The sequence below is a fragment of the Ambystoma mexicanum genome, chromosome 10, assembly GCF_040938575.1.
Source record: "Ambystoma mexicanum isolate Mex_15411 chromosome 10, UKY_AmexF1_1, whole genome shotgun sequence".
Taxonomy (NCBI): domain Eukaryota; kingdom Metazoa; phylum Chordata; class Amphibia; order Caudata; family Ambystomatidae; genus Ambystoma; species Ambystoma mexicanum.
In genome coordinates, this window is record NC_090932.1 from 1,586,902,710 (window position 1) to 1,586,920,537 (window position 17,828).

Consider the following 17,828-nt stretch of genomic DNA (forward strand, 5'->3'; position numbering starts at 1 on the left):
CCAAAACGTATTCCTGTAGTAACAACTATACCAGTGTGAGAGAAGGAATTCGGTGAGGGCACTGTATTGATGTGCGACATAGTTGGAAATGGCTACAACCCCCATGGATGTGATTATCATTTGAACCACTGAAGAAAGATTGAGCAAATAGTTAAGATAATATGGAATGGCGCAAACACATTTTTTTCATCACAATCAGTATTATCTAAAAATGTTTGAACGAGGGCAAAAATGCTGCAAAAAATAAAAATAAATATGTTTACGAAACTTAGTTTCAGGTTACGAGGCAAACGTAGTAAATGAAAAAGATTGCTTCTGGTTTGCCCCAGTGAAAACACTTTAAATAATACTGATTGGGTCTAAACCTGTTTGCTCTATTCCATATTATCTGATCAGCAACATTGGAGCTAAACACATTTACTCCACATTTATGTGCACAGGACAAAGTTTTGATAATCTGACCAAAGCTAACTCTCATGACTGTAACATGAATGTGCGGAAGTCCCAAATATCCTAGCGCAAATGAAGACAACGCTCACAATGTCTAAATGTTCAAGCTTCTTTCTTGACATACATCCATCCATCCTTGCTCATGCAGACGGTGACTTATTTTGTCTTTATTTCCATATTATCTGAGTAATGACATTCCATCCGGCCATTATTCTTCTCATATGGGCCAATTCATGAAGAAGTAACAATAACTTTCCCTTGACCTAAACCTAGAGAGGGCTATTACATTCACTAAGACTTTATTTAGTAACTCTGCATTACTCCTGACTTATCTGACTTACATGTAGTAAGGCAGACTTTCTCATAGTAACTTATTTGTGGGCCAAATAACCCAGTTTTACGTCAAAGGTAAGTCAAAGTTTCTCAGAGTAATTGAGTATCGGCCTCATAATCTCTGACTATGCGTACAGCTGAGGGAGATGAAGGGGCCTGTACTGTATAATTCCTCTGCATTAAATTCTGCTCAGCACATGATATAGTTTGTGAACGGTCCTGTAGCACTGTGGGTATGTCTTTGGTGGAGGAACCCAGCTGAGCGTCCTAAGTAAGTATCAGAACTAACACTGCGTATCTCTTCTTGAGAAAGGTTCTTTGTATGTGTGCTGATTTTCTTTTTTATCTTTTGACTGTCTAAACTACTGTGACATTCGCATGAGGTTTAATGATTCATATTAATTCTGCAGGCCCTATTTCTTTGTAAATGTGTAATTTTGTCATGAGATTGCTATCTCCTGTAACCATTAAGTTAGCATGCCATGACTTGTAAAGGGTGGCATGCGCTCACAGATTTAGATCTATCCTCTTCCATTTATATTTTAAAGCAATGTTCTGGGTCATAGCTATTAGTTTGTAGGGCTTTCCTTTTAATAGCCTAAGATTCCCCTCACTTATTCAGCACCACAAATAATATGCATTACAAATTTAAATGAAATGCCATTATAGTAGGCTTCATTCAGTCAGATTGCAGGTCATTTCGTTCAATGAATGGTCATCGAATGTGTGCTGCAGAACTCTGATTTTCTTTTAATGTTTTTTAACGCCATAGCCATTTTACACATTAATTATAATCAAAATAGAGATGTAATCTAAAAAGTGTTTTCTTTATGTTTGTGCAAAAGTGTGAACACTGCTTTAGATCTATACAATGTTTCTACAGCATCCACAAAATCCTTAAATCTCGATATAAAGGTATCTTAAGAATTCCTCTGAATATCTATATAAAAATAAAGAAAAAATATGTATCTATACTTCCTCCCAGTGGGGTATATACAGTTGCCACTTTGAAATCAGCATCCATAAAAGGCCTTATCACGAACATTTATACAGTGTAAATATGAAATTTGTTTGCATTTAGAAAAAGATCCAAAAGCAAGCCAAGCTCCCAAGAGCACAATTTTAAAATAGTCCTGCAAGGTAGTTTATTTCACAAAGATAGATGTCATTTAGTAGCTTTTTTTACCTCAGGTTTTTGCAGAACCCTGTTTGAATTTGAGGGGTATGTGAATATTATTAAGTGTTTACAGGCTATCTATATTCAAAGGTTCAATTTTATTAATTGGGCATGTTTAGGGTTCAGACGTTTCTATTATAGTGAATATATATATAAAATATATTAATTCAGGATTGTTTTAGGTGCTTAGATAATATGGAATCGTGCGAAGAGGAAACCTCCAATCTGTATTATCTAAAATATTTTCACTAGGGCAGCAGGCTCTTTAATTTACCACATTTACTCGAAACATGAAAAGAAATATAGTAAACACATTTGGGCCTGATTCACAGAGTGTTTTCCAATGGGATTGCACCGTTATACAAGGCTTCTGTGAATCAGGCCCTTAATTGTATGTTATGCAATAAACACAGTATAGGAAAGAGTCAAATAAATGTTGCCCTACCGCAAACATATTTAGATAATATGGACTGTGACAAAATCTGTTTGCTCCATTAAATATAATGTGAGCATTTGCTCAATTTTTAGCACTGGTGCAAGTGTTAGATAACATGGACCTTGGTGGCAATATACATTTCCCAAATTCTCTGACTTCAGCATAGATCCCTTCCTCATTTCCTTCACTTACCCTTGTACAGATATTAATGCAGGAAGAAGGTTTAGTACAATCATGTCACCTCAATGGGGGTGAGGTAGAGTATTTGCCTTTTCTGGTTATCTGAGCATTTTATAATTCCCCTTTATTCAATGTACAATTTTGTTAATGCAACTAAAAAATGTGTATTGAATAGCACTGAGTGCCACAACTTTCAGCTACATCAAAGCTGTAAACAAAAAGGTGTTGCCATCCATTGGCGTAGATTTCACTGAATACAATTTCAACTAAGGAGAAGTAATCAAATTTATTTGACCAAAATAGGTAGGTAATGTGGTACAGAGAGGTCTGTGGGGGGGTCCCCCCCCGCTTCATAAAGAGAAAAAGTAGAACAAGTAAAAAGTGATTTTCATTTTTGGAGTAAAAAAATTCTGTCACTTCATTAGGTAAAATATTTTCGAAACCATCATATAAATCTGTTGCGGTCACCTGGTTCAATGACACCTATCGTAACAATCTTTAGCATTTAGAGAACGCTTGAACCCACCAATTTTCAAGCCTCTGTCCTGAAACTTTAACTGAGATTTCTGCAGCAGGTACTTTAACAAGCCCTACAATTTCACTAGGCTATGCCATTATTCCCAGTCCACGTGGTCAGTAATAAGCTATTAGCTTTCCAAGTGGCAGCAATTAAGGTTATATGTGGTATATAGCAAGAGGCCATTGAATGGGAGCAGAAGAGACTAGAAATTGGTGGCAGAATGGTAGGTGTCAAAAAGGAATACAGTGTTATTGAAGCCAAGTGGAATGAGAGAGGGGAGAAGACATACAAGGAAAGAGGATTCAGTTAATAGGTTGCTAGAGAGAAAGGAAGCCAAGTTAGATTGATAAAACATTGATGTTTGGAGAAATATTCAATAATTGTGATTATGTAGAACATAGAAGTACAGTCACAATTGCAAGAAGGAGAGAATAAGGAGGGGAGGTAAGTAGAATAGAGATGTTTGAAAAATATAAAGGTTGCATGTAATAGAGATTCAGATAAAGAGATACATGGATAGCATACATAATGTTTTTATTTGAAAAAAACACGAATTTATTTTGGGTACTGCAGTTTAGCCTACAAATATCTATCAAACTATAAACTATATTAAAGTTTTAAATGTCATGACAGTCGGGCCTTATGAAGTACTTAATCCACTAATGAAAGAAAATCCCAAATCTGTAGCTGAGTTGTTGACCCCTGTTTCGAATGTTTAATATGCTCCCCACCTCAATCAAATACTTTAAGGTTGGAAAGTGGGTATGAAGATCAATTACTTAAATCTTGGAATAGTGGACAACTTTGCGATGATTGCTCTTCAAGAAGCTGCAGTGAAGATTTTCTTGAAACCTCCACTGATTCATTTAACTTGATGGAGGGAAACAAGTAAACCTATTTGCCACAACATTGCTTGGTTTGGCGAAAGGAACATTTTAGCAATATAACCAATAACCCTTAAGCTTCTTGTACTCAAATACACTCAAACACAACAAAAGGTCATTATATTGATGCTTTACAGACTTGTCTTTGGCAATTGATAAAGTTTATATGTGTGTACATTGATAGAGACTTTCACATTGGGGGCTACCACAAGCACTACTACCCCTCATAATAGAATTACAGTCAAAGAAATGGACTAGGGTTGGACAGGCAAAGGGTGGTGGACTATTAGAATAATCATTGTACGAAACTAAACAGGGGCTGCTTATAAAGTAACTCCACAATTTTATAACATCTGATCGCATTGAGGCATTGAAGGATAATCAGACAAATTGGTTCTATGTGAAAATGTACCCTGCAAAAAGGTTGCCAGGTAATTGATTATTTTCCGTGCACCCCTAAAAGCATCCCCCACATATTCTAGGATGGGTATTATAATCCTATTCTAACTCCAGTGCTTGATTTTCTTGCGAGTACACATTTGGGGAAATATTGCAACCTGGTAACATTTTCCCAGGTGACATTATCAATGGATACCCAAAACTGATATTCCTTATATTGGAAGTCACAGACTCTCTTATTTCTCTTTCACAGATGACACAGGCATCTTTGATGTAATGCACTTAGCTGTGAGGTGTTCTGTAGACCAATTATATGGTTATCTAAATTGACATAACATAATGTTCAATACCAGAGAAAAAAACAATCACAATTTTAAATTGCAAAAGAAAAGATCCATCATCAATATCATGTGAATTAACAAGCGCTCATCTCAGTAACAAAATAAACTTATTTGGGATTTATAGTAGATCAAAATATAAACTCGACTCAAGGTTTGAAGAGAGATTTGGCACCAACTTGGAAAACACTGAGTGAACTTTATGAACTAAAACTAGTCCTGCTATAAATACATAGAATAGGTGCAGAATAATATAATGAAAATATGAAATCTAGTAAACAAATTGAAGGTTTGGTGTTGAAAAGGAAATTACACATATTAAATATTTTAGTATGGAAAATATTACACTTTAAATATAATCCCTAATATAAACTTACAAAATGAGGTTGCATTTATGTAGTTTTGGGACGTTTTCAAATATTCCAAAACAGAGACCAAAGACTATTATTCTGTGAATTTAATGCAGATTTTAGCCACGGAGGAAAGACGTAAACAATGATTACTTTAGGGAGAGCAGAAAGGATAGCCCGACCACATTCTTGAAATCTGGAACAATTATTGGCATTTCAATGCTACTGATGGCTCTAGATAGATACGCTTTCAGTAAGAAAGGCTAAACACGTTCTGATTTGGAATTATATGGGTCTGGGATGGCGGATAATTGTGAATATGAACTACAATAAAAAATAAATCCCCATTAATCACAATTAAGAAATTAGAAGCAGACAGACTTCCAATGATCACTTATGTTTTAAGTCAATAAGAGTAATATTGTGGGTTACGAATAAAAGACTTTCCAGAATATGGATCTGTTTCTTTATTTATGCCACGTTTAGCAATGTTATGAAATCAGTCCTTAAACTTTAATAGAAATTCCTAGAGAAGGTTAGACCTGCCTGGCAATGTACCATCCAGTCAAAATGATGACTATGAATCGGCATGGATATGCACATCTGCATTCCACGTTTTCTGTGAGGGCTATTTTCTGTTGCATAGTTTAGTACTTCTTATCTTTGGGAATGCACACATAAAGCCTGCAGTCATGACAGATGCCTTGTATCTTAGCTATGGGAAAGGTGTAGAGATAAACACACAATCCTCAAAGCTTATACAGGTCTATGGGACCATTAGGAAAAGCTCAGATGGACACATCAGTACAATCAATATGGTGCCACACATGAACAATTTGAGTGCAAAAAGAGACACTGCTTACACTGCTAATGGTCAGTTCATTTCAGCGGCCAATCTACCATCAGACAACAAAACTGCCCTTATCTGTCTCAGTGTGAAGGTCTGCCCGTTCCTGTAGATAACAAAGGCCACCAATCAATGAGAGGTACTTTGCATTTCATATGTCACATCTCTCTAAAAATCTGATTTATTGCCAAAGAGTAGCCTAGCAGTTCCTCACTGTATGTAGAAACCCACAAAAGCAGCAGTTTGGAATACTCAGGCCCATCTCATCCAGTGAAGCCACAGGTAGACAGACAAGGAGTGATCAATGAATAACAAAGTAAGGTGCAGCTTGAACCGTCTCACTCATTTTACTTATTCCAGGAGACAGAGCTGGAGCTGGACTTCAAACACAAGGCCAAAACTGCACATGTGTAATTCATCAATGATTTCAACATTTGTCCCATATCTGATATCTCTGGTGAGCTAGGCTTGATTTGATGTTTAAAGTGTCAGCATCTTCTTTGATCCAGTAGCCATGTTTTAGCTCACTGACATCTTATATCCACATAAGTCAGAGTTCAGTGTAGAAACAAGTGTATTATCTTGTCAGTAGAAATTGGTGTTCCCCCTATCATGACACTGTTAGTTCATTTAAAAAACATTCTTTGGGCTCAGGATTCACTGCATGTGAAGGAGGTCACAGAGAAGGATTTTTTCTCCATATCCCAATGCTTAATGTGTCTTAATGAATTCACATTTGTCATGTGTATGTCTATGAAGAGAGGTCTCAATCAGAGATCAGTGGATTTCTACTTGCCACTGGACTTAGCTGACCCACCATTTTGCCAAGGATGATCTTCCTTAATCAAAGGGTATCCCCTGATGTCAGATTGATAGGTTGTCTGCAGACACTACCTGGTGCTGCAGAATGGCCTGGTGATGTGTTTTTATACAGCCATACAACACAGTGGTGGATGTTCGGTGGAGGAACCCAGCTGAACGTCCTTTGTAAGTAAGACTGTCCGTCTTATTCTATCACTCTTAAATGGCTTTATTATTGTTTTGAGTATTCTTCCTATGAAGTTAACAGATTATTCACTTTTACTGTACATGTGTAATTACCTCATCTGCAGAACCAATTTATGCCAAAAATACATTTATTTTGTATATCACTAATCATAGGTGTGCTGCCCTCATGTTTACAAAGAATATTATCATTCTCAATAGCATGATATTGTGTGTTCTCGAAAGGGAATCTTTAGTTCTGTGCCACTCTCATAATTATCTTTCCATTCTTGGAACCATCTAGGCAGCCTGAGATTGTCATTACTTTGAAAAAGCCACAATAGAGATTATATCATATACTTATAATTGTAACAACATCATTCACTTTCACTGTGCATATTTACATATATGTCCCAATGATATATAAATAGCATTTACATTGGGAACAATAAATTGCATTTGATCCTCGGGAACCAGATGAAACATCTTTCACTGAATTGTGAGGGTGGTTTCATGTGTTATACGTTAAAAGAGCAGCCATTAGGACTGAGGCATTGTTTTAAATGCTGTCTTCAATGTATACAAGGGCAGAGTTACTTATTGATAAAGTGGCACCAGGTAGATGTGTTTGCAGGTCTACAATGAATTATTGCAGTTTGAATACAGACCTTCAGTCACATGCAAAGACCCCTAAAGGCGAGCAGCAATGACTATTAAAGAGGGACCGCTGTGATCTGTGATAGGATCTATTCACAGGGAGGATTGATTTGGGAATTGCAAAGCTCAACAGATGGTTATATAGTCAGAAGGCAAATAGATATGTATGGAATATTTTAAAAATAACATTGATGCAAACACCGGCTATTATTGTAATGTTTATTAAAGGGATTTCCGAGGAGATCTTTGTTCAACTCGCATATCATAAGCTTTGATTACTCAGTCTTTAACCAGTACAGGTTGATAAAAAAATTACCATTAATCTGGGAAACAGTGACAAATGTTACATTCAAAATTACAGATCTGCGGTTGCTATTCAAAGGAATCTGCTATTGGATTTAAATTGAAAATAGTGAACACAGCTCCATGCAGCCCAGGGATATTTAGGTCTGGTACTCAGGAACTACATCACCTTTCTTTGTTTTCAGAACTTCCACACAAAAAAACATTTTGAATGCCATGATTCTGAATGTGAGTTCTCTCCAGAGTTACTGGTTATCCCAAGCACAAGCTCTAGACTTATAGACCCCTGATTTGGCAATGTGCTGCACTCTATCAAGCTTTGATCATGCAGAAAAAGATGCATACAATTCCTATAGTGTCTAGTTGTGCCTACTGCACACCTTCCTTAAGAAACTGTACCCCCATATGATTTGTATCTACTTTATCTGCTGTATTGCACATGGTCAGGTTTGTGTACAGCCCTGTGACACTGTGGGTATGTCTTTGGTGGAGGAACTCAGCTGAGCGTCCTATGTAAGTATCGGAAGTAACATTGTACACCACTCTTTCTTCTCGTTTTATTTTGTTCTTTTTTTATCATTTCTTTATCGGAAGTGTGCAGGCACATTGATAGGATATTTAAAAGTTAGTATAGGTATCATTGTATCCTAGCTCATTGCTGTTTTGCAATGTTCATTTTTATATATGGTTTATTTTATTTGTTAAAGTGCAGACTTAGATCCAGAGCAGTAGAGCACTGTGCAAGGTTTGGGTAGCCAGCATTTGGGTTTGCATCTTTTAACAGTAGCTCTGAACTGTGAGTTGCATTATGTGCATCCTTTGTGAAATTGTAGAATTTGGGGGCATTTCGAGACGTTACTAGAATGGAGATCCAAAGTGTGGGTGTGTGACAAGAGAATGATTGTTGCGTGTTCCTCTCTTTATGTACTAGAAAGATAACTGCACAGATAAGATCTGTGCAGTTAGCTTTCCATTATTCATCTAAAATAATATTAGCTTAGCTTTCAATTGTGAAATGGTGATAGGGTAGAAACAGTAGTACAGGATGAAACAACTTTGATCGAAATGTGAGCGGCAGCTATCTCATTGCTAAAGTTAGAGAATAGTGCGTTACTATTAAATCAAAAGGTTATTGAACTATAAAGTAAATAATTACTCTTCATTGTGACCAAACCATCCCATTATAGTGCTAGTTCACTTTCCCTAGCCATGTGTGTACTAAGTAAATTTGAGTTCAAGTCCACTTGTTTTATGTGATTTATAAACCGGGTTTTAGATTATTGCTCAATTTATTAAAAAAATATTTTCTTGTTAGAAGTTTAAGATCACAAATCTTTTTTCAGCACACTCATTTTAAACACATTTTGCTGAGTTCTGATGAATTGCCACTCTTCTGCAATTTAAACTTAAGCTAAACCCCTAACTTGTTTGCAAGTTAAGCATTCTGCATGTTGTACAGTCAATCAATGCAGTGAGATTCCTTGATAAAGCACCATGATTCCTTTTCAAGGTCAACATGTATGCTGCAAATTCATTCCATACCACTTCTGTACCACAGTACTGTAGACAAGGGTATCAGCCAAGAAAGGAGTTGTATATATTAAATTACCTCTGACAATTGCAAATTGTGATCTTGTTTATTGGTTTTGTTGAGGTCAGGGTATATTTCACCCACCTTTTATAATAAAATTTGATTTGATATGACCAATTAGTTTACAATTCACAGCAGTGACATTGTGCAGGACCTTGCTGTACATGTGAGATGTGTACACTGAAGTCCCAATGTACATTAATTGCCTTAAGTATGAAAATAAAGTCAAGCTTTTCTGATGTTTGTTGCATTTTTCTGTCAGAAAACTGTGTCTAGTATTTTGTAATTTCAGAAATGTGAAACAGAAAACGTGAAGAAATAGGTATTATAATTGGTCCATTTTAAATTTACATAAATTGGACAGGATTCGGCCACACCAGATATAACTTCTCTAACTCATTGGTCAGCTTTAGTGTATTGCTGATTTCAAGATGTGATCTCAAAGATGAAACTTGTTGTAGTCTCTAAATTAAGCCTAAATTCACCTGTAAACTCATAAATTCTCACGTTGGTAGTTCAAAGGCACCATTCTACTCAGTAAAACTAGAAGAAATGTTAAATTGCATTGCCAATTTTATTATAGTGCTGTATGATAATCTATGGAGATGACAGGGCTGCTTTAGGGGACTCAATGGGCAAGTATAAAAGTCAAACTACAAGCAGTGGATCTTTGGAGCATTCCAGGAGCCCTTGGTAGAATTAGGCACCTTAATAATCAAAAATAATACTTAAAAAATGGTACTGTGAATAAAGATGATTTCTGGACACAGGTAATGAAAAACACACAATTAAGGTAAGGCAGAGCTCCTTGGAGTAAAAACATCTTCAGATGACATATTATTAATGTATACAAATAATTGTGAATTGTCCAAAGAGATAAAATCCATAATTCATAACAATCTTCAAATATCTGTAGCCATAGGGATAATAATAGGGAGTAGTAAATCAATCCAATACAGATGGTCGCGAAGAAAAGAGTGTAGATGTTACACATTCTACATCAAAAATGTACATATGCACATTAAAAGTTCTATCCACATATCATGGAACTTTAAAATATCCTGGGAGACCTCTTCTTTCTAATAATACATTCTAGATGTGGAGAGCAAAGATTGGACACCAAAGAATGTTTTAAACCACAAAAAAGTAAACTGCAATAGAATTTGCATGCATTTATTCCAAACTGAATGGCTGCTCATACAATTGTCCAAAGACAAGCTACAACTATATTTTTTACAAAACCTTTTAGGGAAATAATGACATTTTTTCTGGGAGACAAGAAACACCTTTTGCAAAATTGACTTCTGTAGAGACTAATATTGTGAAAAGACTCAGAAGAATTCATATTGAAAATGGTTCTTCTTTGAGTCCGTCCTTTTCCATTTTTATAGAGGTACTTCTCTCCAAGAACAAGGCCATCCATTCATTTGGGAAGATAATGAAAGGATGTACTGTTTATTCAGCACCTCGAAAGGCCCAGTGATGCAGCACACCACCTCCACCATAGCTGAACTCTGACAAGTCAATCAGTCATCCTATTGAGAGAGTAAATCAAAAGCATCCTTTTTAATTACAGACTGTGATCTAATACTGGGATATTACCTTCAGCTTTTGAACAGTAAGGCCCCATTCCCATGGAGTCCCCTATGACTATGACTCCATGGGAGTGGGAACACTGAAGCACTAACAGTGCCGGTGCTTCATTGAATTATCTGCCAGCAGGAGCCTGAACTACCAGCAGTCAGGCCTGCCAGTTGTTCACCCCGGCTACCGGCAGACTCAGAGTATACCGGTCTGGAAAAAGTGCTTGTAACCCTTGTAACAGGCACCTTTTTCATGCTCGTAATGAGGGCCTAGTCTTCATAATCAAGCAAAGACTTAATTGGCATTGTGCCATCGCAGATGGTCTCCCACAATGAATCCTTCTAGGGGTGCATGAGGTGACCTAATGTGAACTTCTAGATATATTTGCTCTGCTTCGCCCTCTTCTTGAAATCAATAGAGAATTTGACCCCTGCATATTTACCTGTTTTCTTAAGTGTTCCTCTAGATATACTCTAACTTTTAAGTGCAGATGCAAGTACATAGGTATTAAAAGTGACGCCCATATTATAAAGGTCTCCTTTATATGGTAATTCCAAAGCCATATTTAAAATTGCAAATGAGATGGCATTACAGGCTTGCAGCGCCTAAAAAGGGGAAGCCAAAATACCTGCTATGGCAAAACATTTAAATGCACAGTGTGGGGTAAGTGATGAAGTTCACCCATTACCTGGAGGTGTTTGTTGATTTTTGTGATGTGGACCAAAGAAGGTGCCTGGCCTCATCCCTACTGCATAAGACTGTAACCTACTCCTTAAAATTAAACAGTCAGACAGGTCTATCTCTTCACATTGACAGCAAATATTTAGGCCTTTTTGAATACATTGGAATCTCTGCAAGAAACATCTTGTCTAATAGTGTTGGAAGAGGCACTCAAGGAGTTATTCCCAAGGGCAGCGGTATACTCTGTCTTCCTCTGGTAAACTTTACCAAGCTTCCTATAGCATCTTCAAGAGCATTTACAATATCCAATCGAGATATAATCACTATGGTCACATTGGGACAAAGGGAAACATCAGGACAAGCCTAGAAATGTGACAGTGAGAACAACAGATCAGCTACATGAAGCCTTGATCTGCTGGTGACAAAGACACATGGATGTTTTTCTAATAGTGTTTTCTCTCGCATAGATTTACCTTGCAACCATTGTCTTCTAGCATAATTCTTGTTATCACTAAACTTGGATATGATTACTGCTGTTATTGTAATCAATTACTTTATTAATTTTGTTACTCCAATAAATATTTTGAGATTGCTTATATTGCAAATTTTTTAACACCTTTAAGGATTTGCATTCTTACCTTAAATACATTGCTCAGTTGTTCATATTGTTCATACCCCCATCATCCATTTCCCCCCACACATTGAGTCATGGACTCTGCCTCCTCTACCAAAGTGTGGGGCCTGGCTAATTGAGCCAGCTGAGCTTGGGAATTACGCAAGCTTGCTTGCAGCCGCACAATCAGCCAGGGGTGCAAACAGAAATACTCCAGCTTTGATTCATGTATTCTTGAGAGCAACATACCCTCCTTTAACACCTTAAGCATATTTAACCCCGAATCATTTGAAGGCACAGGTGTACGTCACAGAGGCAGATGATAACAGAACATAGCTTAGAATTAGAAAAATCAATGTCCTTCATTAAGAGTTTGTGCTTGAAGCAGACAGAAAGGAATGAAACCTGAATCTTGAATTGTATTCATTTAACTGCCTCATTCTAACAGTTGTAATTCTTTTCTTGCAGCCGGTGAGACCAAAAAACCTTCCATGAGTCTCTTCCCACCCTCTTCAGAGGCAGTCGATGCAAATAAGGGCACCCTGACATGTCTCCTGTCAGACTTTTATCCCGGATCTGTGACAGTGAGTTGGACGGCGGATGGGCAACCAATAAGCAGTGGAGTTGAGACAGCCAAAGCCACTAAACAGATTGAAAACAACCTGTACATGACCAGCAGTTACCTGCCTGTGACCTCTTTAGACTGGAACTCAAATAAAGTGTACGCCTGTCAGGCCACGCATGAGAGGGAGACCATTACAGCATCTGTGAGCCGATCTCAATGTGCTTAACCCTTCGTAAGCCAACTCGGGTCAGTGTCAAAGGGCTGTGCTGGAGTAGGCATCAACGCAGTAGGATTTAAATATGGTGAGATGTAATAGTGACCAACCTGCCAACTAATCCTGGGGAATGCCCCCAAATGCTGTTAGAACACTCTGCTTCCTGAACTGAAGCTTTGCTCTGTCTCTATCTGATGTCATTCCAGGCAAGTGATTGATTGGTGTGTTATATCATTATATCCAGCCAGATATGACTTATTTGGAATATTTCACTGTCATCACTAGATAGCGCTGGGATTGGTCTTCTGCCTTTTATGTAATGTGTTCATTTTTCGACCAATAAAATATGTATCTTCATCATCCATTGTGTTTCAGAGTTTACTCTTAATTTTTTAGTTTCTCTAATGTTTTACACAGCCTCGTCTTAGGTCAGATAATACAGCTTGCATTGCACAGGCTTTTCATTTCCTATTTTTTATGACACTCTTTCATCCATCATTCTGAAAATTTCCATTCATCTATGGGTCAATACCAAGCAAACTAGTTGCATATATTCACTCATCCATTGTAACATAATGGAGAATAGCATCTCCTTAAATGACAATGTAAATGTTCATGAATGAAATGTGGATCAACAGATGTCTGAGGTGATGAATTGGTGAATGGTTTGCCTATAGCTTTTCTGGGAATTGGCAGTTCAGTGTGCATGTTGATGTGGGCCGGCATTGTTGGAAGGAGAAATTGTCATTTGTTGGTGGACCTAGGGCTCTGCCACTGTATACATGTTGTGTTTGCTCTTTGGATAGGTTTCTAGATGAACATTGGGTTCGTTATCGCATAATTTCAATTTCCTGAGAATTGTGTCACAAATATTACATGTATCAGACATGTCCCACACAAGAATACACATTTCCAAAAGGTATTTATTAGAACAAATCAAAAACAATTCTGTAAGGGCTAAAATGGTGCATGAAAGTAATTCAAATGGGATCAAGATGGTCATGCACCAAATAGTGCATGAAGGAATCTCAACTGAGACAATATTTTGGGCTGTGCACTTACAGTTATAAATAAGATGTCGATATTAAGTATAACATCCTCTTTGAAGGGTTCATCTATAAAGGAATTCTCTGACATTCAGATTTCTTGTTCGATGTTCCTGTGCAGCAAGCGGAAGCTGTGCTGAGGTTACCAGAAGGTGGTGACAGAATTGGTGCAGCCAAAGTGAATTAGAGTGACATTGACTGCAGGTGGTAAGAGGTATGTGAGAAGAAGATTGAAATGGACTTGCATGTACTTTTCCGTGTTCTTCTTCTACCATATCTCATGGCAAAGAGAACGGGGAGTCAAGGATTAATGATGCAATGTTGATATCTGGAGGAATACGAGCTAAATGTAAATGATCTTGTACACAGAAGAGTACAGAGAAACTTAAGAGAAATTGACAGAATAAGAAGTGGATATTAATAGTATGAAGAGGTGTGTGAAATTGAAAAGATAACTGAAATAGAGAAATATCTCAAATGTAAATGAAATTGAGATATGTGTGTAGGGACAAAATAGATAAATGCATCTGGGAGGAATAGAAAAGGAAATGTGTAAAGTAGTATGAGAGGCCAACAACATATCACGATTATGAAGAAGGTTAAAATATATATGCATAGACAACAAATAGGTAGCTCATTAATTGAATAGTTGTAGATGAATTAGAGTTTGTCTTAAGTGAAGGAGAGATTGGGAGGATGGGCAGAGACCATGTAATTATTGCACGGGAACTGGTGACTTTCAGCATTTTATGGAGATTATTTGAAGTGCAGTGTCAAGAACATGTGAGAAAAGGCATACAAATACAAAAAGGGACATTCTCTGTACAAATGCATCCCTCACTGAGCACAGGAACACTGTGGACTCGCTGAGGCACAGGGCAGTCAATAATGATATCCTCTGGGTCATAGCAAACATGTGCAGCTAAGGTGATCATTATAAGGGCTTTTCCACATTCTGATTCTTCAAGACCCTGAACGAACTCTCTGGCATGCTTGACTAACCCACTGATTGCAGCGTTAAGCAGTGATTTCAAATGAGATGTTAAAGGCATCAGAAGACTCTTATCTGCCCAATTTCCCACTCTAGGATTATATAATTGGTTAATGAATAAATAAATTCGAGCAGACAGTTTTTAAATAATTGCCGACTTTTTGAGATATTGAGGTTTACAACATCATAACAACAGTCCTTACATTTTAATAGAAATTCATAGAGAGGGATGCAAACACCTGGCAATGAGCTATCTAATCAACTTGATGACCACAAGCATTCATGAATAAGTAGTTCTGAATGCTATATGGGTTGTGAAGGATCATTTGAATAACTTGGTTCAGAAATATGTATCTTTTGTAAGCCTGCTGGATGCATTATACATTTTATGCAAGAAATATTTAGAGGGAAATCCCTGGTTACCTAGGGCACATGTGACTAAGAAATCATCAGGAGAAGCTCAGATGGGCACAGGAGAACATGCAAATGTTGTCTTACAGAAACTATGTGAGTACAAACAATTAAAATGTTACCACTGTCGATGGCAACGGAGGAGGGCAACTTCATCACAACTGTCAATTAAGTATCAAACAACAGAGCTGTCCTTGTTTGCCTCAGTGTACATGGTGTTTAGCAGATCACTTCTCTCAAAAAGTTTGATATATTGTAAACGTTACCTGAGCATTTTCTTAACACCCAATGGTATCTCCCTTTATGAGTCCAGGCAATTGATTTGGACATCTGGTCTGTGGCAGGGTGAACTGAGTTCATGCTACATATGTGCAATCTCATACAATCAGCACTATTGGATGCTCACGTCCAACACATCCAGTGAAGAAACAGTCAGATAGACACAGAGAGATCAATGAACAATGAAGTTAGGTGGAGCTTGAAAAGAAACCTTCACTCTCATCAACAATAGTGTCAACCAACCTACAGGAGACAAACCTGTAGAGGGTATGTCCAACAGAGAGTCAACAAATTAACATTTGTAATTCATCAACAATTGGATCATTTGGTCCAAATCTGACATCTCGGGTGAGCTTGAATTATTCAGATGTTTACTATGTCAACATCATCTTTGACCCTGTGGCTGCATTCTTATTTGCTCTCTGATATCTCGTGAATGCTGGGTCACACAAGGATAAATTCAGTGTTCTTTGTCATAAAACTAAACTGGTTTTCCCCCAGCAAGGGACCACCTAATTATGTATGCAGATGGATTGAATTTGTGGTTAATGAAGGTCCTTTGGTATCAGTAGCCATTACATGACCTGAAGGACACAGAGAATGTATCCATCTTCTTAATGTGCCTTAACCATTCACATTGATCATATAACTCCTCTGAGCTAGTCAATGAAGATGGATCTCAGTCAGAGATGAAAAAGAAGAGTGATCTGCTGATTTCTACCTGGCACTGGACTTAGATGATCCAGCATTTTGCACTCGCTGTCCCAGGAAAATATTCCATGATAAGTTCTTCTGCACCACATAACTAATCAGAGTTCATCCCCTGATATAATATTGATATGATGTCTGCATACCTCCTGATGCTGGATGTCGCAGTATGGTCTGGAGGTGGTTTTTGTACAGATATGCACCACAGTGGTGGATCATCGGTGGAGGCACCCAGCTGAACGTCTTTTGTAAGTAACACCCTATATCCACTTAATACACTTTGAAAAGTATTCATTGTAAACTAATTGTTATTTTAATATTCTTTTAAATATTATGCAGATTAATTTACCCGATTTGTCAATATTACAGTAAATTGTGTGATTCCTCTACTGCATAAACAAGTTCAGTCCAATACACTTCCATATTATAAATCTTTATTCAGATATTGCACTGCTTCCATCTATTCACAGAAGAATACATTTCTTAATACACATTTATTTTAAATTCTGGAAGGAGGATATGTGAACTCTGTGTTATTCTCTGCATTATATTTACATTCTTGCTCCCATCTAGTTGTTCTGAAATTGTATTTACTCTGACAATGCCACAATATTTGGGAAACATATACAGATGTGTAACTGTTAAAAAAAAGCATAATTCACTTTCACTAAATATATTTATACATATAAATGGCACACAGGTTTACAAAATGTTAAATAAGGTTATTATATTAGCCCTTTGTTGACGATTCAGTACAGAGATGGAATCACACATATTTACTTAATAATAATAAGATAACAGCACTTAGGACAGGGCAGTATACTTGCATTTGCATCTATTACAACTGCAAAATAGTTGGTGACAACAAAAGTGTGATTTTTTGCAAAATGGCAGAATTAGCGGACTTGTGTGTTTTAGATTGTTCAGAAAACATTTGCACTTTAACCAAGGTTGGGAATAATGGTGAGATTAGTAGTTGTAATAGTTCAGAGTCAATGTATGTGTAGTTGTCATCATGTGTGAGAACATAGCTGCCTATATAGGAGATACTAACTCAAAAATGTATTGTATCATGACATTTTAAGAATTGATTAAGTGATCAAGTTTTATATGTATACTGCATGTTTGTATTATTGACTTTTTAAGGGGTACACTTAAATAAAGTAAAGTAGTTTTATAAATGTCCCAATGTGATGTCAACCACATTTATTTGGGAATCAATGTTTTCCTTCTCCTGACCTAGATGATATATATGCAATTGCATCGTGAGGAACTGCTTACTTTTTA

At 37.0% G+C, this 17,828-nt stretch overlaps 1 long non-coding RNA gene across 1 annotated transcript; it reads left to right on the top strand.

Annotated features, from left to right (window-relative positions):
- Positions 1 to 279: 279 nt before the first annotated feature.
- On the top strand, positions 280 to 13,468 carry LOC138492632 (uncharacterized). The gene is made up of 2 exons (XR_011276231.1): positions 280 to 1,054; positions 12,796 to 13,468. It is a non-coding gene; the product is annotated as an uncharacterized lncRNA (long non-coding RNA).
- Positions 13,469 to 17,828: the final 4,360 nt, after the last annotated feature.